This window comes from Alligator sinensis, unplaced genomic scaffold (assembly GCF_000455745.1).
Source record: "Alligator sinensis unplaced genomic scaffold, ASM45574v1 scaffold451_1, whole genome shotgun sequence".
NCBI lineage: Eukaryota > Metazoa > Chordata > Crocodylia > Alligatoridae > Alligator > Alligator sinensis.
The window spans coordinates 1,652,484-1,677,950 of NW_005842097.1; the positions used below are offsets into that span (position 1 = coordinate 1,652,484).

The window sequence follows — 25,467 nt, forward strand, 5'->3', positions numbered from 1 at the left end:
GGGTAGGGCTGTACGAAGCGGGCCCTATTTGATTTGGATTTGACCTGAATTAGGGACAGTGATTCGATTCATTGATTTGGATCTCTGTCCCTGATTCAGTTCGGCTGAATCCGAATCTGAAAATTCAATGCTGATTCATAGAATGAGCGATTTGAACATAGACACAGCTTTAAATGTTTTTTCTACAAATCTTGATGTACCCACACAGTTCATGAACACTGCAATGCTGGAGTGCATGGAGCGTCCCACAGGAGTGGGGCAGGGCCCTCCACGTGCTTGTTGGTGAACCTGGAAGTGGACTTCCAGTCCTTCCAGTCCACTTCCAGGTCCACCGGGGAGCCTTCAGCAGGCAGGTAGCCAGGCTCTGCTCTACTGCAATAGCCGCTGCCTCCGGCCGGGGGCTGCGGACCTGGGTCCCTGGTCTCATAGACCTGGCAGGTGGGGGCCCCCTTCAGCAGGGCTGGGGGAGCAGGGGCTATGGGTAGGGGGCGAGGGGCACCAGCAGGGCTGGAAGAAATGGGGGGGAGTAAGGGGCATGAGCAGGGCTGGGGCTGTGGGGGGGCATTTCATTTTAATCACAGATCTGGGCGTTTTTATCAGAGAATTTGCCATTTTTATCAGAGAATTTGTGATTTCTTTTTTAATCAGGGAAAACCAGAATCCTTGGTTATAGCTATCTAACTTCTGTGCTTTTTTAAAAGAAGCCAAACCATCAGAATAAATCCTCCTCCAAACATTATGAAAAAGGACTAGAAAATATGATACAGGGATAAATATTTTGTTGGCCTGGAATGGACTTAAAAGATCTCTGATTTTTTTTTTTTTTTTGAATCTCTGAACTTCTATGATTCTGATTTCCTTAATGGCATGAAAATTATTACCTAAAGCCCTGTTCAGCTCTTTGAAAATGCATGCATCTTCATCTTATCTGAGGCATAACTGCTTCCTGTTACAACAAACTACAGCTGTTTCAGGTTTTCTGATTTATCCCCTTGATCTCTCCTATAAGGAGCTGATGTTTTGCCAATCCATTGTCCTACAGTGGAAACAGATGCTGTAGGCCCAAGAAAATGATTGCATTTGAATAACAGTCCTGTAGGTCTAACATCAATCTGCTTATTATGGATGCATTTTTAGATTTCTCTCTTTGCCAATTTATTGACCCTGTGACATTATAGTTGCATGACTGATGCTGAACTCTTCTTGAGGAGAGCTGGAGACAAGTGATCGAAGAGCCATCACTTGTAAGTGTGCATTTGGAGCAGCTGGTGGACGTTCCTCTGCTGACCTTGAAGTTCAGAAGGCAAACAGATGTCCCTCCTCCTATAGCATAACTAGAAGGAAAAGGGAATTTATGACTCGGTCTCACAGCTTGAAGACCTGAAAAATCACAATAAGCCCTGTCACCTTTCTATTGCATTGGTTGTCTTTTACTGAGCGAGATTTTATTAGTACAAGTTAGCACACTTATTGCAGATCTTATCATGCCTTCAGAAAGACTGATTCCTTATCCAATGACTCCATACCCTCTTGCCACCTTTCTGAACCACTGAGATGAGCCCTAATTAGTTCAGTCATTGGTTATTTGAAGATCACAATATTTGCGTGATTTCATACTCTTCTCTCTTGGTTCAAGAAATTTGTTACTGGTATCTCACTTTTCTCATCTCTCTGTTGCTTCTCTAGGAACCTAAGTAGGTCTCTTTTGTGTTAGAAATGTTTCTCTCATGGTAACTGAGCTAATCTGTTGGGATCAGCCCTCTGCTGTGACAATAGGGACAAATGTTTGAGAAGTAAAAGTTCCCTTTTTCCCTCCTCTGAAATCAGTTTTTGGTTGGGGTTTTTTTTTTTTTGGATGCATGAAATAATGCTGGTAATGAATGTACAGCCTGAAGCATCCTCTCAAATAATCTGTTCTCTAATCCCGACTAAAATTTATTGTTAAATAAAACAGATAAACAAAATGCAATGAGCTCAAATGGGGACTTTCCTTGGAGAAGTTGATACATGGTACCTGATTTCTTGTTTGTTTTTACTTCATGGTAAGTAAAAGCTAGACAGGCACATTTTAAAACGTAACTGGTCATCCACATACTAAGTTTAATTAAAGATTAAAATTCTCTCCCATTATAAATGGTAAAATCCCATTGCTTTATTATATTGTATCATCTATTAACACCAGCACATAATTTCTGTCTCTCACCACTATTTGGTACAAAAGCTTTTAAATATGGCATAAGTCATACCAGGGTATTTACCCTGCCAGGGGTGTAATTCTTTTTCAAATAGCTGTTTAGGCTTCTAAGAATGATGGCAGCCCTTTCTGGTCTCAACAGGATGGGGCAAATTTGTATTTGCTGCCCACTCCCCTGGCTTTAGCTGACTTGCACTTGAGATGAATTTGACTCAAGGATTTTCATCAAAGAAGGCTTTTATATAGTTTCAAAGATTAGATGTGAGAATATGGAAAACTATTGACTGAGATATGATGACCAGGAATCGGACACAATATCTAAAATGTCATGCCTTGCTGCAGTGCTTAAAGCCAAGCAAAAAATAATAATATAAAATGAAAGGAAGATTTTCCCTTGAAGATTTAAGAGTATGCTGCTACCATGGAGTGTATAAAGCTTTGCAGTTAGATGAGTTATATTCAGTTACCCATTGCATGTCAAAGACAAAAGGACAGAGAATGTGGAAAAAGTTACAAATGGCCCATCTTGGTCATCTAAAGTCAAATATTTGAGTTGAAACTAAATATCCCTGATGAGCATAAAGAGCCATGGTACTGGTTTGATTTCAGTATGTAAAAAGGGTAGGAAACAAACTTTTCTTCTATTTATTTCATTCAGAACAATCTTACTTCTGTACATTACACCATTATGAAATTCCTATTCCAAGCATAGAAACAAGAAGAAATCACATGTTCTCTATTGGCAAGATGTGTAAAATCAGACTAGAACTAACCTGAAAGTATAAAAGAAATCTAACATTATTTAAACACAGCATCATTTTATATGCCCCTTGTTTTCTGCCTGGTGCATGTTGTAGTCTACATGGGAGATGGAAAACATGCCACGTTTGTTTAACTTTTAAGATATAATTCAAGGCCAATCCAATGTATTCTAAACACATCTGAATATGTTGTTTCGTTGTTTGTCATTTTTAAGGGTAAACAACAGGATTTGATTTGTGTAAACTGTTTGTCCTGGGAGGAAAAAGCCTGAACCAGTCAGAAATATCTTTTTAGTTTTAGCTGAAAACGAGTGGCCTTTGCTTTGCCTATGACACCAGTGTCCTATCGAATATATGTGGGACTGCACACACATGCATGTGCGCACACATGCATGGACACACACAGACATAGATCATGAACAGAGAAGACACATGACAGGAATCACTGAGGCTGGAGAAAACTTGCAGTTGAAAGAGTTTAAGTAATTTTTTGCAATTTGCAAGACAGTGGGTACGTCTACACGAGACTAATTAGCTCTGTAGTAAACATCGCTTATCTACATATGCACCCCTATTAGGTTGGAGTAAATGAATTAACTCTGCACTGGTAAAATACAAGTACTATCCTGCTGTGGAGTTTTTTTACTCTGTAGCACTTGTGCCCCAGCCAGCCCCTCTGCAACATGTTGAGCTGTGAGGGAGCAGCCCTGGGCTAACAGGCCTACCCCTGGGATCTCCGGCTAGCTGGGGCCGCTCTGACCCAGCTCAATGTGCTGCAGCCCTGGGCACACGTTCAAACAGTGCACCCGGGAGCAGTAAACTCTGGGGCAATAAGCTCAGGAGTGTTTTTGCTATGCATTAGTTGCATGTGTACATGGGCCCAGTTTCTACCAATAGTAAGTCTTACTCCAGTGAGTTTTGCATTGTGGATTGAATTAACTCATTTAATTTAATAAGATAAGTTGCCTCCTTGGGATAGCCTCATGATTCCTGTACATCTCATTTTGGGATCAGCCCAGCAATCATACATGTTTACTTTAGCTTTACAATGGTACAATACAAATGATATAGGCATGGCACTTTATTAAAATGGGCAACAATGAGATGCCTCACTGTCAGTTTAGTTTGAATCCCGTTTTTTAATATGGCTTGCCAGTTCTAAAGTACAGTCCAATAGGGGCTAACTTTGTATACATGATTCATCCTATTTCTTATACGGTGGCATGATAGAGAGAAAGATGTCTCTGGTAACTGAATTCAAAACATTTAGAGATGTATCAGTTTAATACAAGGCTTTCCCTAGTGAGAACCAATGCAGATACCAGGATACTAATGTAATACAATCTTAGTACAAAACTCCATTCAGTAATTAGGCTGGTTGTGATCTCAAGGTCAGGTGGAGACACCTTTTGTGTTTAGGCTTTCATATGAGTCTTGGTAACAAGGCATTGGGAAAGATGATGAGCACTCAGTACACTCAACGGATCTCCACCACATTATAGGAGGTGCTTGGCACCTTGTAGAATCAGACTCAAAGAAGGTGCTACACTGGGGGATATGGCTGCTGCTCTGCTCAGAGCTGCCAGGGAATGCATACTCTGTAACCCTTAAAGAAGGTATATCGTGTATTCTGGTTCATGTTCAGCGAGCTCTGCATAAAATCTGATCAGGTTCAAGCCTTGTCTCCTCCAGAGACCTTATTGTCACCCTGTCCTTTTCCTTTCAGAGTTCTTGTTCTCCTTAAGGCTGCAAGGCTACATCCATCTCTGAAAAGGCACCAGAATAAGTTCCTTCTTCCTATTCAGGCAATAACAAAGGCTTCTTTGGCTCCTGACAAGTTGGGTTTCATAGTTTCATAGTTTTACAGTAGCTAGGGTCAGGAGGGACCTGAACAGATCAGCTAGCCTGACCCCCTGCCACAGGCAGGAATGAATGCTGGGTTCACAAGACCCCAGACAGGTGATCATCCAACCTCCTCTTGAATTTGCCCAAGGTAGGGGCGAGGACCACTTCCCTGGAAAGTTGGTTCCAGATTTTGGCCACCCTAACTGTAAAATATTGCCTCCTGATCTCTAACCTAAACCTATTCTCCATCAGCTTATGACCATGTTCCTTGTCACCCCAGGTGGTGCTGGGGAGAAAAGGGCTCTGCCTATTTGCTGTTGATCTCCCCTGATGAGCTTGTAGGCAGCCACCAGGTGCCCCCTCAGCCTCCTCTTGCTGAGGATGAACAGATTCAGGTCCTTCAGTCTCCCCTCATAGGGCCTGTCCTGCTGCCTTCTCACCAAAGGCTCCGCGATGACCCCTGCCAGCTCCCTCAACACCCTTGGGTGGAGGGTATCTGGACCCGCAGATTTAAAAATGTCTAGCCCTTCAAGATCCCTAACTACATCTGCACTGACTGAAGGCTTGATAGAGCTATCCCCACCTCTGGTAGGTGGGATATCCCAGTCCCTGTTCAGGAAAACAGAGGCAAAGAAACTGTTAAAAATATCAGCTTTCTTGTCTGGCGTGGCCACCAGATTACTGTTTGTGTCTTGCAGGGGCCCTACATTGCCTGGTGCCCTCTTCTTGCTCCCAATGTACTTGAAAAAGGACTTTTTGTTGTCCTTAATCCTGGACGCTAACCTGAGTTCCATCTCTGCCTTGGCCTTCCTAATAGCCCTCCTACACTCACAGGCCTGATGACTCTCCTACCTTGTGTCGCTATTGCAGAGGCAGAGAATCACTGAGGCATAGGTACATTCCTCCTTGACCCCAGCTTGCTGCCACCTCAGTTGAGTCCTACTTCTTTCTTTCCACACCTTAGGCTGGGGCCCAGTACAATCACATTCTTTATTTACATTCAGCATAAAAGAAAGGAATAGTTATAGAATAATTGCATGCTTTGATAGAGTGCTCGAAGAAAACTAGCAAGGAATTGAAAGAAATCCATGCAGGCTCTCTCTGGACTGATGAATTGCCTGTGTCCTCTGGACCAGCGTTCCTTGTTTGTCAGTGCAAGCAGAGTTCCTGCTTTTGGTGAGACAGCATGTTAGCATGATTAGCACTAGGGTCTGTTGAGGGATTGATTCATTAGCTAGTGAGTCCAACGCCAAAGACCGCTCTCATTACAAAAACAAATGCATCCCTCTTGTGATACACATGACAAATTCTGCCTTGGGTTACACCTTATTGACTTCAGTAAGACTTCAGGGGAATGGTAAATTTGGAGTAAATGTTTCAGGATCAGATGTGGTGTCTGAGGCCTACAGAACTAGAATAAGTGCATTCCTTGCAGGCCAGCTATCAATCAAGGTACAATTTTCTTGCAAGTAGGCTTGGAAAGCTAGCAGACAACCTGTGTGGTTTGGAAGGGCTTTAATAATAGAGTTTAGTGGAAAATTTGGAAGAAAAAGAAATTGATTTAGAAAAAAAAATGGAAATAAAACTTTTTATGATGCTTTTCCTCCTGTTTTCCCACCAGCTATATTTAATAAGGAAGGTGCATGTCAAAAGTGAATGATTGGAATTGTCTGCAGGTTCTTTGAATTTGTGGTTCATTTTCTTTGCATGTACAATATTTGGCAGGAAAACAAGCATATTAAGAAAATGCTGCACCACCCAAGGGAGTTTCCTTACATGGTCACTGCTGTTAATTGGAAAGACAAGTTTGCATTCTGATGTTGGCCTCAGAGGAGTAGTAGAGAGGTAGAGCTAGATGGAAAAGCCAACATATTATGCAATTCATTCTTGAAAGCACACTAGAGTCTTGTTTTGCTAGTTCCCAATCTTAGTATTGCTTTTGTTCCTTTCAAATCTATTGAGTTCATGTAATGAGACAGTCATACATTGAAGGAACAATAAGCCTTGTTAGTGTACTTGGCCTCTGTAGAAAAGGCCTTGGAAAGTGGATAATTCACTTTAATTGTCATAAATTAACATTTTCTGTTGTTTTCATTATGGTGCCTGGAGGCATTTGACTGGCAAAATGAAAATATAGCTCAGACCAAATAATAACTAGGGATGACAAAAAGATAAACACGTTGTTCTAAAGAATGTATACTTGATTAATTTTCAGTCATTATTAGGACATTATTTCTTCTTCTACCCTGTTGATTTCCATGGAGCTGACCCAGTTCTATGCCAGCAGGGAGTGTGACCTATTGCCTGGGCTTGAAAAAGTCTCAGGGCTCTCTGTTTCTACTACCCTTTCCAGTGCGCACCAACTTCCTGTCTCTTTCTTCCCCATTATCACCATTCCAGAAAAGCCAGGATTTTCCCAAGGTCTAGAGGTACTACTAGAATATTTTGTTTCTATAGGGTAAAGGGAGTTAAAGAATAAGGCAGGAAAATCACATAGTTAGGAATGTAAGTGGTGGGATGAGCATCAGTTTCAAAAGGCTAAAGCTCGAGTCTGCGGTTACATTTAAGAATCAGCAAGATTTGCCAACTCTAGTTTTTGCCCCAAGTATAGAGCACCACAGGTTTATGGTTTGAAGTCCCCCTTTCTTTAAGGCAATGGTTTTTGACCTTTTTTGACCCTGTACCCCTTTACCTGCAAAACATTGTTGTTCATAAATCACCTACACCCAGTGCACCTCTGCATGTTCATTCCTTGTCCTGTCAACAGCAATATTAGTAACTATGCCATTACACACTGCTTGCTGACAACTGGAAGCTCCAGTGCCATTACTAAAATGTAGGCATTATTGAAAGCCCTTGGCAAAGCAGTGTGTCATATACTCAAGTTTGAAAATCCCTGTCATCAAGACCCTACAGGAACTTGATTAATTTGAGCCCCTAAGGAATATAATCAATTTTCTATTAACTCAGTGTCTTAGTTTAGTAGAGTCTGAAGACTCATGGGTGAATCAAATTCATTCTGCACCATCAGAAATGGAATTCTCATATCTACTTGCCTCATCAACCGTATTGTCTATATAACCTTTTTTTCCCACCATCTCCTTTATTTTTCTCTCCTCTGTCTTTTAGGATGCAATATGATTCCAATTTAATCCAGGGTGTGAATCTGTATGTGGTTTTTGGAGGACAGGGGAATCCATTGCAGATGGATCCAGTCCTCAACTACAATTTAAGGCTCTGATCTTATGAATACTTATGCATATGCTTCATTTTACCCCTTTGTTTATTGATTTTGATGACACTACTCTAGGTAGTAAAGTTAAATGTACATACAATTGTTTTCCGGATCAAGGCCTGATTCTGAAGTATTTTCTGTCGAACCTATCTGAAAGATGGTACAGAAAGAGACCTTGTTTAGTAATTTAATTCATTATGTTGTATATGTTCAAAATCTGTAACCCATGTCAGTCCAAAGCATATTTTGCATTTGCAGAGTGACTAAACCATATAAAAAAATAACAGAACACAGAAGATGGCTTTTGGTATGATAACCTGTTAAGAAATTACCTGGGTACCCTTTATGATATTTGGATTTCACTAATGCACTATCAGTATTTCTTAGTATAAATTAACATCACAGTTGCATAGTGACACTTGTAAAACCATAAGGAATGGTTTGGATTTCATTATACTCTTTGTTAAGACAACTGTGCATAATCTTAAGACCTGAGGCTGGCACTCGTAAGGTAAGCAAAGTGCCCATTAAAATCAGTGGAAACTTTGCCTGTGTTAGGATTGCAGAATTGAGCCCTGAATTGCAAACTGAGGAAAATAATATAGTTGACTAACTAAAATATTTAGAGAAGCAATATTATAAATGTCTTTTAGTGTAAAAGTTAATGAATGATTTTGCAGCTTGAGAGAGAGCGAGGTTTTGCATATACATGAAGTTGTTATTGGTCCTGAGATATTGTTAGCACACATTAAGAAGAAACATGAAGCTACAAACTGCTAACCTTTGCAATTTACTGCCTTTTCCCACTTGTACCTTGGGGACAAAAGCTAGGATCTAAGTCTATTTGTCCTGGTAACAGCTGCATGAAATCAAGATTAACTCATATTTTTTTTTGTTGGCCCTAAAGTCACAAGGATTTTGTTGGATAATGCTGAGTGAAATAGAAACTTTCCTCAGTGTCTTAGAATGGCCACAAAACAGAGCTGGAAAAGAATTTGGCTACAGCAAAGAAATTAGGCTTTAGGATCTAAGTGCAGACTGCCCAAAGTGTTCAAATTTGGGGTTCTGGTTTGGACACAGAGAGTTGGTTATGAATCAGGATTTGGATCCAAGTCAGGTCTAGGTAGAGTGAAAGATTGTTTCCAGTAACTATAGGCCAAACTCTGACACACACATTCCAAAAGACATCCCAATGTTTTCAGTGGCACCATGCATGGAGTAAGGGGTTATTTAACACAAGTGCGTATACCAGACTGTGGCATGACAGACCCATTCGTGAATTCACATCTTTGCTTGCTTCCTCACTTGCCTGCCACCCCAAAACACCCTTTTCCTTACTTCCAAATATCTCTAGAGACACCTGTTGACCTGGTGCTAGTGCTGCAATCTCTGTTTGGGTATGCGGTTTGTGTTATGGGACCAATATAGTACGTGTCTTTAATTTCCCAACCTTTGTGTCTGCTGGCTTCAGACACAGTGGGCCTTGAAGGAAACTTTGTCACAAACAGGCTTTTAGAAACCAATTAACTCTGCCATTCCCCTGGTCCATTGTTCCAATGCAATATCTATGTTACCTACAAGCCAATTCCTGAAAGCAAACCTCTAAATGTCATTTTTAGCTATTAGCACCTATCTATCATCTTGGTTTCTATTTTCTTTACTATTGTTCATAGAGTCATGCTTGTGACTAATGACAGACCTCACTGTCTAGATTTAAACACTCATGTATGTGAGATTTCAGATGCACGATGCAAGGAATAATGGCCACAAGTTCAAGGAATAACGGCCACAAGTTGTTGGAGAGTAGGTTTAGATTAGATTTACGTAAGAGCTACTTCACAGTCGGGGTGGCTAGGATCTGGAACCCACTTCCAAGGGAAGTGGCGCTGGCTCCTACCCTGGGGGTCTTTAAGAAGCGGCTCGATGCCTACCTGGCTGGGGTCATTTGAGCCCAGTTTTCCTCCTGCCCAGGCAGGGAGTTGGACTTGAAGATCTACAAGGTCCCTTCCAACCCTACTTCTATGATTCTATGGTTCTATGATGTTGGTTATGAAATGAGTCTATCTATATTTGTTTAAGTAATGTCTCTAACCTAAACCTGGGTGTAGGGCAGCACAGGTTCTCAGTCAGGGATCCTAATCTTCAATTACTTGATCAATAGAAACAAGCAAAAGGATAATTAATAACACATTTTTAGAAAGAAAAGGAATACTTAAAAAGTAGGTTACGTAAAGGTTTTAAAGATTTTCTTTAAATGGGTATTACAAAAATTAGCTTGGATAAAACTAGCAGTATAGCTAAGCATCAAATTGGATACACACACACATTATATATATATATATGATATTTCAAGAACTCAGCAAGATGGACATAGAGTCACATGTTAAGGTTTTCAATCACAGAATTTTTGTAAATGAAAAGAATAAATAAAACAACCAGCAACTTTGTGAACCGACACATTTAAATGCTACACTTTTGATTTTAATTTGTTAATGTAAGTCATACTCCCCCTCTGTCATCTGGCTGTTTAATGTTTTTGCTGTTGGCACCCACTCTGGAGATGTGGTTTTGAGCTGTGGGTGTGGAAATAACCATGGAAAAAACAATTCTGTAGAACAGTGGTGCTTTATGTCTTATGTGGACCAATTTGTATAGCAGCCATCTGTCTTTTGGTTTCTGCATTTGGAGGAAATACTGGTAAATTAAAGGGTGGAGAAACCAAAAATTTCAGTTTGATTTGTGTGTGTGTGTTGGGTCAGCAGGGAATGTATTTTAGCATTTTAAAAGGAAGCTATTCCAACATCGTGTCTATTTGTGGACATTCAAAACACATTAAGTGTGCTATGAGGCATATTAGTTTTGGAAAATTCATTGACACTGTCTAGTTCAATAGAAATAAACCACTAACAACTATTTGCAAGTGTAGCTGATTTGCCAATAGCTCTAGGCTAGAATGCTCACCCTATAAGTGCCCCTTTGGTTATAAAGCGAAGGTAAAGGGTTTCCTTTCCTCATCTGCCATTCTGCACAAATTTATCTAAATGTGATCAACAACAACTTTGAAACCTAACAACCAGAGTTTTCTGATACCTTAGTGAAATAATAATGTCCTGAGCAGGTGGCCACACTAAGATTCATTTTCAAAATGTTGTCCCAGACTCAACCGTTTTCCAGGATGTGGCAATATCATAAATGAAAAGAAGTTCCCATTCCTCGGGTTGTGGGTGAGAGTGAATTGTATCAGAGCCTAAATAATGAAACAGCTGGTTTGAGCCTACAACATATGGAGTGGCCAGATCAGCCTCTAACAAGGTAGGGACCCTGATGTGCAGGGGACAAGGGCTTTGTAACTACTATATGTGGAGGAGCTGTTTCGTCATTGTTTAGTTGTTCAGCAGAAGTCTAGTGCATTCTGCTCCTGGAAGAACACAATTTGTAGCCCTCCGTACCGCAAGTAGACTTTTCTGTTTGGCAAATTTTCCATATCCAAATGACCTCTACAGGCATGTCTTGAAGACAGCATTGGTTTCTGTCATGTATTGGTGTGAGCAGGGCTATGAATTTTGCTCCTCTAGGATAGCCTATAGAAATATTACTTCATTCTAAATACATTTCATGCAGAAATGCAAAAATCTAGAACCCGTGGTTCCAAAATGATACTTTTTATTAGACCAACTGAGAAATTGCAAAAAAAATCTTTTTCTGCAAGCTTTTGGGCTCATGCGCTCTTCATCAGGCTAAGGGAAAGTTCAAGATGAGAAAAAGTCCCCCATATGTAGGAAATACACTTCATTTTTGCACAGAGGGAGCAGAAGCTAGAAAACTGTCCCTCCAGGTCCATGAGAGTTTCTTTGTGAGCAGGATTTCTTTCTTGGTGGTGTCAGATGGCAGGCTTGGAGGTGTAGAAATCTTTCTTGTTGTTCAGCAATGAAGTTTATAATCCAAAATTGGCTAAAATTCGACATCTTCCGTGTTTCAGGGATGTATGTGGTAGCCATGTTGGACTGAGACAAAAAGAAATGCAAAAATCTGGAACTCTTGGTTCCAAAATGATACATATGGAAAGATACTCAATGTGCATTTTCCATCAGAAAAGCATGACAGTCTTCATGTTTCTATACACTCCCATATTTCAAACCACTGACCATGCTCCTAATTCATAGCTCAACATTCAGACAGGATTCACTGTTTTCAGTGGATGGATTAATCTATCAATCTATACCTGAAGATGGTATTTAATGAAACCCTGTTGCATTGGGAGCTCAGATTCAGTTCATCATCAACTGTAATGTATTCGCTCTGATCTTTTCCTGAATTAGTAAGTAGAAATGCCTATAAATAAATGAATACTTTTCAAACTACATGATTCTCTTTTAACTCACCTTTGTTCACCTTTTCATCACTCTTCCCTTTCATGATCAAGACTGACAGTTTAAGAAATTGGGTTGTATCACTGATATTTCACCTGGCAAATAAGCTTGGAAGGTTTCAGTATGACAGAAAACCTGTGAAGTATCTTTCCTATACATGAGATCTCTGAAATACATCCTTAATGTAAGTTCGATGTAATAAATCACTCCTTGTAAAACCATCAGGTACCAGGTGGAAAACTTTCCTGCTGTTTTTCTGAGTAATCAAAAAAGAGAGAAAATTGTCTCTATTTAATGTCCTCATATTTTAATGATCAAACCTGTGGGTCTGAATCAGATCAAATTTCCTAAGACAATTGATTCTTCTCCCTGTACAATGAATTTTGATTTTCCTCGACTAAAGCCTCAGCACAAGGAATAGATTGTCAATTCCATGTTCATACTTTCCAGTATTAAACACAAGAAGGCTTTTACATTTTCTTCCTCCTCCTGGGTTAAAATAAAAGTTAATTAGATGGTCTGGTGGACGGTAGAATGGATCGTAATTATACCCCTCAAAGACAGATGAACTCACGTATGCATTCCTGTTGAATAGCGATACAAAAAACCCCCACATTAATATCAAACTACATAAGTATGCACCAGTCCTGGGGCTGATTCAGAGGGGGAGTGGGGGCCAGCTGCATCCCACAGCGCTTTGTAACCCCACCCTCCGGCACTTGGTATCCCATCTTTACATCCCTTCCTCTCTTGGCATCTTTGTCCAAGGCACCAAAACTGCTCGCTCTCTCTTTCTGGTTTCACAGGCTTCTATAACCACATTAACTCCAACCTTCCATCTCCTCCTATCTTGCACAACCCCTTCTACCTTGTTGCATTGTCCTCTGTCCCTTCCAGGTCAGTTTTTATGTTATCTTCTCATTGTTGCCTAGGTCTACCTTGATGTCTGGTACCCTTCACCTCAGCTTCCAAAATATGCCTCTTTCATCGGTACTCACGATATGCCCTGCCCATTCCATTCTCTGCAATCTCACATTGCTCAGGATACCACGTCTTTTGTCTTTGCCTGCCAGCTCTCACTTACATCTTCGCCTCCACACTCCATCTTTTTGAGATTTCTTTAGATTTTCCTTGATGCCATTATTTTATTTAGGCTCAACAGGCATATGTTATCACTGTAAATTCTTGCCTTTATTTCTTCAATTATTTGATTGTCCCCAGTGATTATTGTTCCTCAATATTTAAACGTCGCTTCCTTTCCTTGGGATTCATACTGCACCAGGCATTCTGCATATGGTTTGCCAGGGAGTGAAAACCAAAACCCTGAGGTAAGTGGGGAAGCAGGAGACCTAGAGGAAGAGCAAGCAGGAGGGGGCAACAGGGGAGCTGGTCTCATACTTCCTGAGAAATCAGGGCTATCAGCTAGTTACCTCAAGTGCCTGTACACAAATGCATGGAGCCTGGAAACAAGCAGGAAGAATGGGAAGTCCTTGCACAGTCCCAGAACTATGACGTGATTGGAATAACAGAGACTTGATGGGAGCTGGCATGACTGGAGCACTGTCCTGGATGGGTACAAACAGGCCAAGCCCTACGAGGAGAGACTGGGGCACCTGGACCTCTTCAGTCTCCGCAAGAGAAGGTTGAGAGGTGACCTTGTGGCTGCCTGTAAGTTCATCACGGGGGCACAGAAGGGAATTGGTGAGGTTTTATTCACCAAGGCGCCCCTGGGGGTTACAAGAAATAATGGCCACAAGCTAGCAGAGAGCAGATTTAGACTGGACATTAGGAAGAACTTCTTCACAGTTCGAGTGGCCAAGGTCTGGAACGGGCTCCCAAGGGAGGTGGTGCTCTCCCCTACCCTGGGGGTCTTCAAGAGGAGGTTAGATAGGCATCTAGCTGGGCTAGGGGGGGCCACCGAACCCCAGCCCTCTTTCCTGCCTATGCAGGGGGTCGGACTCGATGATCTATTGAGGTCCCTTCCGACCCTAGCATCTATGAATCTATGTTCAGGAAGGAAAGACAGAGGAGAAGAGGAGGAGGAGTTGCACTTTATGTAAAAGAGCTGTATGACTGCTCAGAGCTCCAGTATGAAACTGGTGATAGGTCTGTTGAAAGCATCTGGGTTAAGGTTAGAGGGGAGAGCAACAAGGGCAATGTTGTAGTGGGTGTCTGCTGGTCACAGGCCCTGGTTTCTCATGGGGAACTTCAGTCTCCATGACATCAAATTCTGGCCACCCTTACCATGAAGAAGTTTTTCCTGATATTTAGCCTAAATCTGCTCTCTGTCAGTTTGTGACCATTGTTCCTTGTTACCCCAAGAGGCACCCTGGTGAAAAGAGCATCTCCGATCCCTTGCTGTGTCCCCCTAATGAATTTGTAGGCAGCCACAAGATCACCTCTCAGCCTTCTCTTGTGGAGGCTGAAGAGGTCCAGGTCCCTCAGTCTCTCCTCATAGGGCTTGTTGTGTAAGCCCCTAACCATATGAGTGGCCCTCCTCTGGACCCTCTTGAGTCTATCAACATCCTTCTTGAAGTATGGGGCCCAAAACTGGATACAGTACTCCAACCGCGGTCTGACCAATGCCGCATAGAGGGGAAGTATCACCTCCTTGGATCTATTTGTTATGTATCTCCTGATGTATGATAAAGTACGGTTAGCTTTGCTGATAGTTTCATCACACTGATGACTCGTGTTCCTCTTGAAGTCCACTGTGACTCCGAGATCCCTTTCTGCTTCTTATCTCCTGATGTATGATAAAGTACGGTTAGCTTTGCTGATAGTTTCATCACACTGATGACTCGTGTTCCTCTTGAAGTCCACTGTGACTCCGAGATCCCTTTCTGCTTCTGTGCTGCTGAGAGGGTCACTTCCCAGCCAGTAGGTGTGCTGGAAATTTTTGTGCCCTAGGTGAAGCACTCTGCACTCGTCCTTGTACTGCATCCTATTGTATTCTGCCCACTTTTCTAACCTGTCCAGGTGTGCCTGCAATCGTTCCCTACCCTCTGGAGTGTGCACTTCACCCCACAATTTAGTATCATCCTCAAACTTGGACAGAGTACACTTCACACCCGCATCCAAGTCACTGATGAAGATATTGAAGAGTACAGGTCCAAGGATCGAACCCTGTGGGACCTCACAAACCACATCCTTCTAGGTCAATACTGACCCATCTAATACCACTCTCTGGGTGTGACCCCCAAGCCAATTTGCCACCCAACAGACCATGTAAATATCTGTCACAGCTTCTTAATTTATTTATGAGAATAGGATGAGATACTGTATTGAAGGCCTTGCTAAAGTCCAAGAAAACGGCATCCACCTCTACCCCTGCGTGACAGAGAGCAGATTGAGGCTAAATATCAGGAAAAACTTCTTCACAGTAAGAGTGGCCAGAATTTGGAGTGGGCTTCCAAGGGAGATGGTGCTCTCCCTTACCTTGGGGGTCTTTAAGAGAAGGCTGGATAGGCATCTGGCTGGGGTATTCAGACCCCAGCATTCTTTCCTGCCTAGGCAGGGGGTTGGACTCGATGATCTGTTGAGGTCCCTTCTGACCCTAACATCTATGAATCTATTAATCTGCTGGGAGGGAAATCCAGCAGTTTGCAGGCAACCCAGGAAGTTTTTGGAGAGTGCTGGGGACAACTTCTTGGTGCAAGTGCTGGAGTGGCCAACTAGGGGCCATGCTCTTCTTGACCTGTTGCTCATAAACAGGGAAGAATTGGTGGGGAATCTAGTAGTGGATGGCAACTTGGGCAGCAGTGACCACAAGATGATAGAGTTCAGGATCCTGAGGAGAGGAAGGGTGGAGAGCAGAAGAGTAAGGACCCTAGAGCTCAGAAAATCAGACTATGACTTGATCAGGTAACTCATGGGCAGGATCCCCTGGGAAGCCAGTTGGAGGGAGGGAAAAGTCCAGGAGAGCCAGGATGAGTATAAAAGCATTGCTCAGGGGTGTAAGGATGAAGTCAGGAAGGCCAAAGTGCAATTGGAGTTGCAGATAGCAAGGGAGGTTAAGGGTTAGCAAGAAGGGTTTCTACAAGTATGTTGGCAGCAAGAGGAGGATCAGGGAAAGGGTATGTTTCTTACTGAACAGGGGAGGCAACCTTGTGACAGAGGAGGCAGAAAAGGCTGAAGTGCTCGGTGTCTTCTTTGCCTCAGGCTTCACAGGCAAGGTCAGCTCCCAGACTACTGCACCAGGCAGCACCGTTTGGGGAGGAGGTGAGCAGCCAACACTGGTGAAAGAACAGGTTAGGGACTATTTAGAAAAGCTGGACATATACAACTCCATGGAGCCAGACAGGATGCACCTGAGGGTGTTGAGAGAGTTGGATGATGAGACTGTAGAGCCATTGGCCCTCATCTTTGAAAACTCATGGTGATCAGGAGAGGTCCAGGATGACTGGAAAAGGGAAAAAATAGTGCCCATTTTTAAGAAAGGGAAAAACGAGGATCCAGAGAACTACAGACTGGTCAGTCTCTGGAAAAATCATGGAGTATATCCTCAAGGAATCCGTTTCTAAGCACTTGGAGGAGAAGGAGATTAGAAACAGTCAGCATGGATTCACCAAGAGCAAATCATGCCCGACCAACTTGATTTCCTTCTATGGTGAGGTGACTGACTCTGTGGATGTGGGGAGACCAGTGGATGTGATATACCTTGATTTCAGCAAGGCTTTTGGTACAGTCTCCCACAACATTCTGTCAGGTAAGCTAAGGAAGTATGGGCTGGATGAGTGGACGGTAAGGTAGATAGAAAACTGGCTGGAGTATTGGGCTCAGAGGGTAGTAATCAATGGCTTGATGTCTAGTTGGCAGCTGATATCAAGTGGAGTGCCCCAGGGGTTGGTCTTGGGGCTGGTTGTATTCAATATCTTCATCAACAACCTGGAAGATGGTATAGAGTACATTCTCAGCAAGTTTGCACATGGTACCAAGCTAGAAGGAGTAGTAAATATGCTGGAGGGTAGGGCTAGGATTCAGAGTGACCTAGACAAACTGGAGGATTGGGCCAAAAGAATCTCATGAGGTTCAATAAAGACAAGTGCAAAGTCCTGTTCTCAGGACAGAAGAATCCCATGCACCAGAATAGGCTGGGGTCTGACTGGCTGGGCACACAGCTCTGCAGAAAAGGACCTGGGGGTTACAGTGGACAATAAACTGGATATGAGCCAGCAGTGTGCCCTAGTTACCAAGAAAGCTAATGGCATTCTGGGCTGCATTGGTGGGTGTGTTGACAGTAGGTCAAGGGAAGTGATTCTTCCCCTCTATTCAGCACTGGTGAGGCCACATCTGGAGTCCTGTGTTCAGTTTTGGGCCCCCCCCCCACTACAGAAACTATGTGGACAAATTGGAGACAGTCCAGCAGAGGGCAACCGGAATGGTTAGGGGACTGGGGGACATGATTTCTGAGGCGAGGCAGAGAACTTGGGCTTATTTAGTCTCGAGAAGAGAAGACTGAGGCGGGATTTAATAGCAGCCTTCAGCTACCTGAAGTGGGGTTCAAAAGAGGATGGAGCTAGGCTGTTCTCAGTGGTGGCAGATGACAGAAAAAGGAGCAACTGTCTCAAGTTGCAGCAAGGGAAGTTGTGGTTAGATATTAGGAAAAACGGTCTCACTAGGAGGGTGGTGAAGTACTGGAACAGATTACCCAGAAAGATGGTGGAATCTCCATCCTTGGAGGTATTTAAGACCCGGCTGGGACAAACTTTGGCTGGGATGATCTAGTTGCGGATGGTCTTGTCTTGAGCAGGGGGTTGGACTAGATGTGACCTCCTGAAGTCCCTTCCAACCCTAATTTTTTATGATTCTATGATTCTATATACAGACAGTCTCTGCCTAGTAGAAGATGAAATGGAAATGGTGCAAAAGGATCAAGAGATCATAGTCAAGCACAAAAGAACTTTGGCTTGCTATTGATGTCAGCAAAACTGAATACATGATAGGGTTTTCTTTAGTTGAGGGTTGCATGGGGACATATCAGGTGTATATGGAGGCTGCAGCACTTGTGGGATATGGTGAGATTTTTTTCTCTTCCCTCAACTAAAGAAAACCTTGAAAGGAAGAAGATTTTGTGATGTGGAAACCATAAAACAAAGTATGACTGAGCAGCTTTTAGTAATTCCACAAATTGCTTATCAGTGGTGCTTCCAGCAATGGCAGAAATGTTGGGAGAAGTGTGTGACTGCAGAAGAAGCTTACTTCAAAGGAGATTAAGCCCAAATCCCTGTAAATAAAATCTTTTGTTTCCTACAGCATCAGTCTCGATACGTTTTGAACAGCCCTCGTATATAGGTATGAATTGAACACAATATTTTATTGTTATATTTAGAATTTTAAAGCAATTTGGAAGCGTACCAGTGCCTCAATCACTATAATAAAATGAATTCTAAATACCTATAAATTTGGGTATTTGATTTTGGGGTTTTTTATAATGGAAAATCAGAACTTCCTCTGCCCCCTTTGCTCACCAGGATGCAGATACAGGCCTGTCACTCCCAAGCCACAGTCTCCTGGCCCTCATGGTGCCCCTCACTCCACACCCACAGCCCTGCTGGTGTCCTTCACTCCCCACCCACAGCTCTTTCCCCCCACCATTCCTCCCTCATCCCCCACCCACAGCCCCCTGCCCCCACCCAGCCCTGACCGAGGGGGGCCAGAGCTGCCAGGGCTATGGGGCTAGGGATCTGGGTTCACAGCTCCCTGCCCCCTGCAGCAATGCCTGAGTCCTGGCTGTGCCCATGGGAGGTGATGGCTGCAGCAGCAATGCAAAGCACGGGGCCTAGCTTCCCCTCCCCCATGGGTGGCATGGCTGGAGCGGAGCCCATGGGGTGGGGGGGGGGGGGCAGGTGCGGACTGCCTGCTGCGGGCTTGGGCTCCCTACCCTGCTGCTCTTCCCCATGGGGTCTCTGCATCCCAGCAGGTGGGACCTGGTGCTGCAGGGCAGAGCAGCACTGGGTGGGAAAGCTCGTTGCCACTTCAAGCCCTGTGTCACCCTGGAGAATCATCCCTTTCCCACCCAGCAGCAGCAAGGGGCACAACTTCACACCTCTACCCCTGCAGCTGCTGGTCAGGCAGGGGGGCTCTTTGCCAGGGTGGCACAGGGCTTGCAGTGGCAAGGAGCTTTCCTGCCCAGTTCTGCTCTGCCCTACCACACCGGGTCCTGCCTGCTGGGCTGTGGAGGCTCTGGGGGAGGGCACCAGGGCGGGGAGCCTGAGCTTGCAGTGGGCAGCCTGCACCCACCCCCACCCTGCGCATAGATCGGGGCGGGGACATGCACTCCCTGCCCCCCCAGGGAGTGTGTGCAGCAGTGGGGAGCCAGCACCCCTGTCCCCCAGATGAGCCACCTGTGGCTCTATCCCATTCCCCACTGGGGTCCTGCAGCCATGCATGGCCCCAGGTCCCAAGCCCCGTGCACTGCCCCAGCTGGACAGTGGCAGCAGTCTCAGCCCCATCCCTGCCCAACTGCCTCCCTCTCTATAGGGGCCTCAGTCTCTCCCTCCCCCACCAGACTTACCTGCAGAGAGCTGCTCTCCAGGCTGCCTGGTGGCCATGTGCAAGCATACGTGTGCATGTGCACATGGCACCCCCTGCCTGATCGCCCTCCTCCCGCTCCTCCCAGCCTCTTGCAGGCTGGAACTCTGCCAGCCTGCAGAGAGCTCTTTGCAAAAGTTGAAAATCTACGTTTCTCTGAAAAAATGAGAAATGCACACTTTTCTCAGTTAAAAGGGAAAATTCATGTTTTTTAAATTTTTTCCATGGAAAACAGAAAACCTGGATTCCTGATGATCACAAAATTGCTACTTAAACCTGTTAGTTACAGACAATGGTGAAAGCCTAATAAACAGCAGTCTCCCTGAGCTGCCCTGTCAGCCAAAGTGCCCCATTCCAGTGTGTGCATTTTGCTTCCTACTTCTCCCACCCATGGCAGTCTTTGTGAGGTCCTTGAAAGATCACCGCACAGCTATGTTCATCATGCCCGTGCTGCAGATGTTCTACCCTTGACAAGACAGAGGCCTTTATGGACGCTTGATGTGTCTCCAGCCTTTAGCAGAACTGAGGATTCATTTCTTCAACTTTCTTGTGCTCTAAACAAGAAAGCTATGGAAATGTGATGAAAAGTCTCCACAAATAGTTCAAAGAGTGCAAGTAATTTAAGATAGCGATCTTCATCTGAGATGATAGATGGAAATAATGGGCTTCTATTCTGGGTTCAAGTTAAGTCATGGAGAAAGGGAGGGCAGTTTTGATGAAGCAAAAATCAAACCTAATTTTCATCTTGTAAGCTAAGCTCATATAACCTCTAAAACTCTTTCTGAGACGGGAAAATTTAATTAAGTTTAAAAACCCCCTCAAATTATTTGCCATTCTCAAGGTTTGTGTTGTTAGTACAAGACTAGAAATGCATGGGATTTACAAATTATTAGATAGGAAAAGAAGTGTGAAAAATGTACTTGATGAATACCATTTGGTCATGTATGGAGTTAGGTAAGCAAAGAAAGAATGAATGATTAATATCTAATTTGTGATATTATTTTACCAATGGTGGTGGTTACAGCTCTCATTGTGGATGGAAATGCTCAGCTGGTATAACACTTAAAATTTTTTATTGCAAAAATTTTAGCCCATTGTTGTACATCTGGATAAGATGCCATAATGTGTAGGCCAGTGGTTCTCAACATTTTTAGACTCATGGCAACCCTACATAACTTTTGTGAACTGAGCAGCATCTATTAAAAAAAACTAACTTTATTTATTACAGGGCTTACTTCCTTGCAGAGAGGCCAGGCAGCGGTTGCAGGGGAACAGCCAAGCACAGACAAATCTGACTTACCTGGGTTATCGTGTCACACCTCCTGGCACCCTTCAAAGGGATGACCTGGCACCCTAGTTGAGATCAGGCCGAGGGTCTAGGCAGGGGGAATGGAATGACTGCCGCTTACTATATCAAATATATTTGGTTACCTGGACCTGGTGTTTCTTTCCAGTTGTTGTCTCATCACAGATTTAAACTGCTTGCTGTGTCAGAGATTTCATTTTTCATTTGACTGTACAATGCCTAATAGAATAAAGTGCCGATCCCTGATTGAGGATTCTGAGCATGATTGTGGTATAAATAGGAATATTGTAGTATGCATAGGAATAACAATGGTAGACAAAGCTCAGAGAAGCACATGACTTATTTGTCCATCAAAGCAAAATTGGACTAAAGATAAAAGGGCCTAATTCAGGTCTTTATTGATGTCAGGGAAGTTGCATTTACTTTTACCAGGTATCAACATGATAACTCTTAGTTCTTTATTTTAAAGAACTCTACCCTCCTCTCATTTTCTCTGCTCCCCAAATGCAGGGAAAGAAGCTCACATCTTAATCTCAGTGTTACAGTAGCATTAAGTGTTTTGTCTTGTTTATCCTTAGATCTTCTCTGACAATTTGTGTCCATTTCTAAACTGCTGGAAGGGCCCCGTCACAAATGAAAATGAATTATTTACAAAAACACAGAGCCATTCATTTCTTCCAGAGCAGCCAGTTAAGGGCCACTTGTTGTTATTGATTTTGGGAATCTTTGAATACTTAATTGTCCAGGCCGTGTAAAAGAAAAGAAAAATTACTGTGACACATTTTCCTTGGGTTTGAAAAATGGCCTTTCATTTCTGAGTCAATTCAGTTCTGCAAAAAAACAAGGCCGGTGCCTCCCCATTACATAGTTTTTTGAATTCTCTTCTGTTTAAAAGGTGCCTTTTCCAGCCATGTCAATCCAAGGAAATTTATTTAGGCAGTCTCAGGGGAAGAGGCTGGCAAAGTGTCAATGGGTCTCTTTATAAGGAGACCTTTATTCACCGAGCTGTAACTTGGCCTAAGCCTGGCTTTTAAGTTTAAATACACAGAAAATGTCTTTTTTTTTTAAAGCCTCTGTGCTTCAGTTCTGATTGTAAGTCTCCAAAGGAATTTATTAGCCCCATAAATAAAACAGCTGGTCCAACAATAATACATTTGTACGTTGGCCCTTTTATTTTGATGTAACGTGACAGACATAAGCAATCTTTACATGACTGCCTCAACAAATGTGTAGTGGGACATATTGAAAGAGCCTGCAATATAAATGATAAGTTGTTCTACCCTGTGAACTGGAATACGATGTACATTTGGAGTCAATGGCATGCAATATAACATTGATCCTGTTTAGTGAGTAAGGGTGAAAATTCAGGAAGTGTCGATTGCTAAATCCACAGTACAAAGTAACCTAACTCGACACAACAGATTTTCAGAAAATGCATTGGCTTTAGTGCACCTACCAGTTGTTGCAACTCTTTGCCCAAGAAAGCGGACGCTTCAGAGGCATGCCTGGGCCATTTTGCAGTCTGGCAGGCAGCGGTGCACAGGGTGGCAGCAACATCCAGACCTCTGGTAGCTGTGGCTGCTATTCCTCACCCACCCTGCCAAGTTGGTGCCCAGGGCTACTGCCCTGCTCCCTGCTACTTTGTGCCAGGTGACCATTGTGCTTTCAGTTATGAAAATAGTTTGCGCGGCACTAATAAGTGCATGTAAATGAATTGTCCACACATTTCTCTGCAAATGGAAGCCCATATGCTCAAGGCCTCGTACAAATGATGTTTCTCTAAAATGCTGCTTTGCATCCACTTACTTACCACTTCTGTTTTTATTGCATTACAGGTAAACACTAAAATGTGAGGTGAGAGAGACCCACTTTCCTCATCTCCCAAAGGGAAATGCTGCTGAATAAACTTAGTTAACAGTTTTTTAAAGGATTTTTTTCTGTTTTGAGTATTGCTGTAATTCTGTCTGGGATCCACAACATGGCCTACCATGGCCCCACTCATGGATGGTCCATACAGGATGCAAGAGCTCTGTAATTCATTCACTCCCCTCTGTGCATCTCGGCAGAAAAACGCCATAAGGAACCAAGCTGATTTAGTAGGAGAAACCTCTTACAATGGAAGTAAAACGCATATTGAGAAATCTACTCATTAACAGAGGTGTAACAACAAATGCTTGTGCTTAAGAACACAGATTTCAAACAATGTTGCCCACATACATATATTTATCTGGGTTCTGAGGAAACCACGTCGGCTTTCCCCACATTAGCAACGTCATGCATCCCTGGTGTGATGCTCCTGAAATCAAAGGGTGCTACGCCAGGCATGGATATAGCTACAGTCGTCTCCAGTACTTGGACAACAATTTTATGGTCTCTAAGCAGGGTATACAATTGTTTTGTTTCAATTGACTTCTGGGAGTTCCTGGAACAAAAAGTTGTATTTTCTCTGCAACAGAGAGCTGCAGCTGACACTTTAATGGTATCGCCATGATTTTCTTAGGAGGCACTCTTTTTACCTGGACAACAGAAACTGGTGTCTTTTATTTATTTATTTATTTTTACAACAGAGCGTGTGGTTTATTTAAAGTCGTGAGTCAAACAAAGCATGCAAGCACAGCCGAGGCAGGCTAAATTAGATAAGTACTAGGCCATAAAGCTTCTGAAGGATATATGAAGTCTGCATGATCAGACTCCCCGACTAGTGAAGCATAACAGAAAGGCCTAAAATATATAGAAATATAAAACAGAGAGTGAGACTATTTTTGCCAGTTTTTATTCAAAATAAATTCAAATTTAGAAACAATAAGTCCGTTAGTTCTAAATTGGGATAATTAACCTCACTTTTGTATAAGGCAACATGAATCCATACCAACCTTATTTTAAGATAGCCAAAAAGCAGGGAGTTGCTTCAGGCCTGTAGAAGAGTGTGATTTCTGAAACCCCAAAACACTTTATAGTTCAAAATGAATGCCCGTGTTCTCTTTCCACCACTGAATTTCTTTCTCTGGGGTTTTTAAGAAAGCTTTAAAATAGTGTTTATATAGTTTCTGTAGCTCGTCTGTGGCTCATGTTTTTCTCACCTGATATTGTAGAGATGTGATGCTGTATTACGGAAATGGATCTATAAACATATGATTATTTAAAACCGCTGCAAAAATTAAGACTTCCAACATTTCTACTTTTTGAGGTTTTTTCTTCACAGTCCAAGTTATGCTGCACATCAGCAATTGTTACCACTGATGGATATAAGTGCTAACAATTAAGCCAATGACAGAAGACCTAATCACTCTAATTAGAGAGAGATTTTTCTCATATGAGTAGTTTAATTGGTTTCATCAAATAAGGCAGACCTGATTGTGCTCATAATGTATTGAAGGATTTATATACATTTTGTTTTGTTTCCCTTCTTTTTTTTTTTATTACCAAGAACTCATGTACATTCAGCTTTACCTCATCTCTTGCTGCTTGCAGCTAGTTGGTGTTAGCCAATTTGGCCACCAAAAATGACCCCTTTGATGGAAATATTTGACAAAACTACTCTTATTCTCCCTAGCTGAATTATTTCCTAAATGCATTTGTGTGCATGGGGAAGAGTAGATAAGATAATTTCTCCTATCCTTTTAAAAATACCCCACCCTAGGACCTCTGCAAGGAAAGAAGTTCAGATAAAATTGGCTCACATCTATACCTCTACACTTGTCCCAAATCAAATTTCCCATCCCTCTTCTTTTCAGCTTTGTATCTTCACCAGAAATCCAAGCCTTTATGCCTGAATGGAGAGCTGACTCTCTTTTAGTTCAGGGGTCCACAAGCAGCTCTTGAAACCTTGGTTTTCTTCTACAACTCCCTAGTGGAAAATTATAAATATACTCACACCTCAGGGCCACTATGGAGGGATTCAGAACTGCCTTGATTTTCCCCGAGTGCTTCATAGCCACCTTGCATAGCAATAGCAAGAATGAGCACTGTCACATGATACTCTCATTTGCCCATTTTCTCTCCACAGAGGACCAGAACCTAGACCAGAGATGGACTGGACTCGCATGTACCCTAAATTAGGGATCACTCCCCCACTCTGACAGGTCACTCCCCTTTGTCACACACATTTCTCTATGAGCATCCCATTGGTTTAGCTAGCACTCTGACCTGAACATTTTCATTAAAGATTTCAAAACTCGCAAGTCTGATTTCCATTATGATTATATCTTGAAAAATGTTTTTTT

General features: G+C 42.9%; 1 protein-coding gene across 1 annotated transcript in view; it reads left to right on the forward strand.

Moving 5' to 3' along the window:
- LOC102376114 (protein SSUH2 homolog) overlaps positions 1-25,467 on the forward strand; it is a 93,817-nt gene extending 68,350 nt beyond the window's left edge. The window contains exon 14 of the transcript XR_003094212.1: positions 23,080-25,467. The gene's annotated coding sequence lies outside the window, so the exon portion shown is untranslated. The remainder of the gene's footprint in view (positions 1-23,079) is intronic.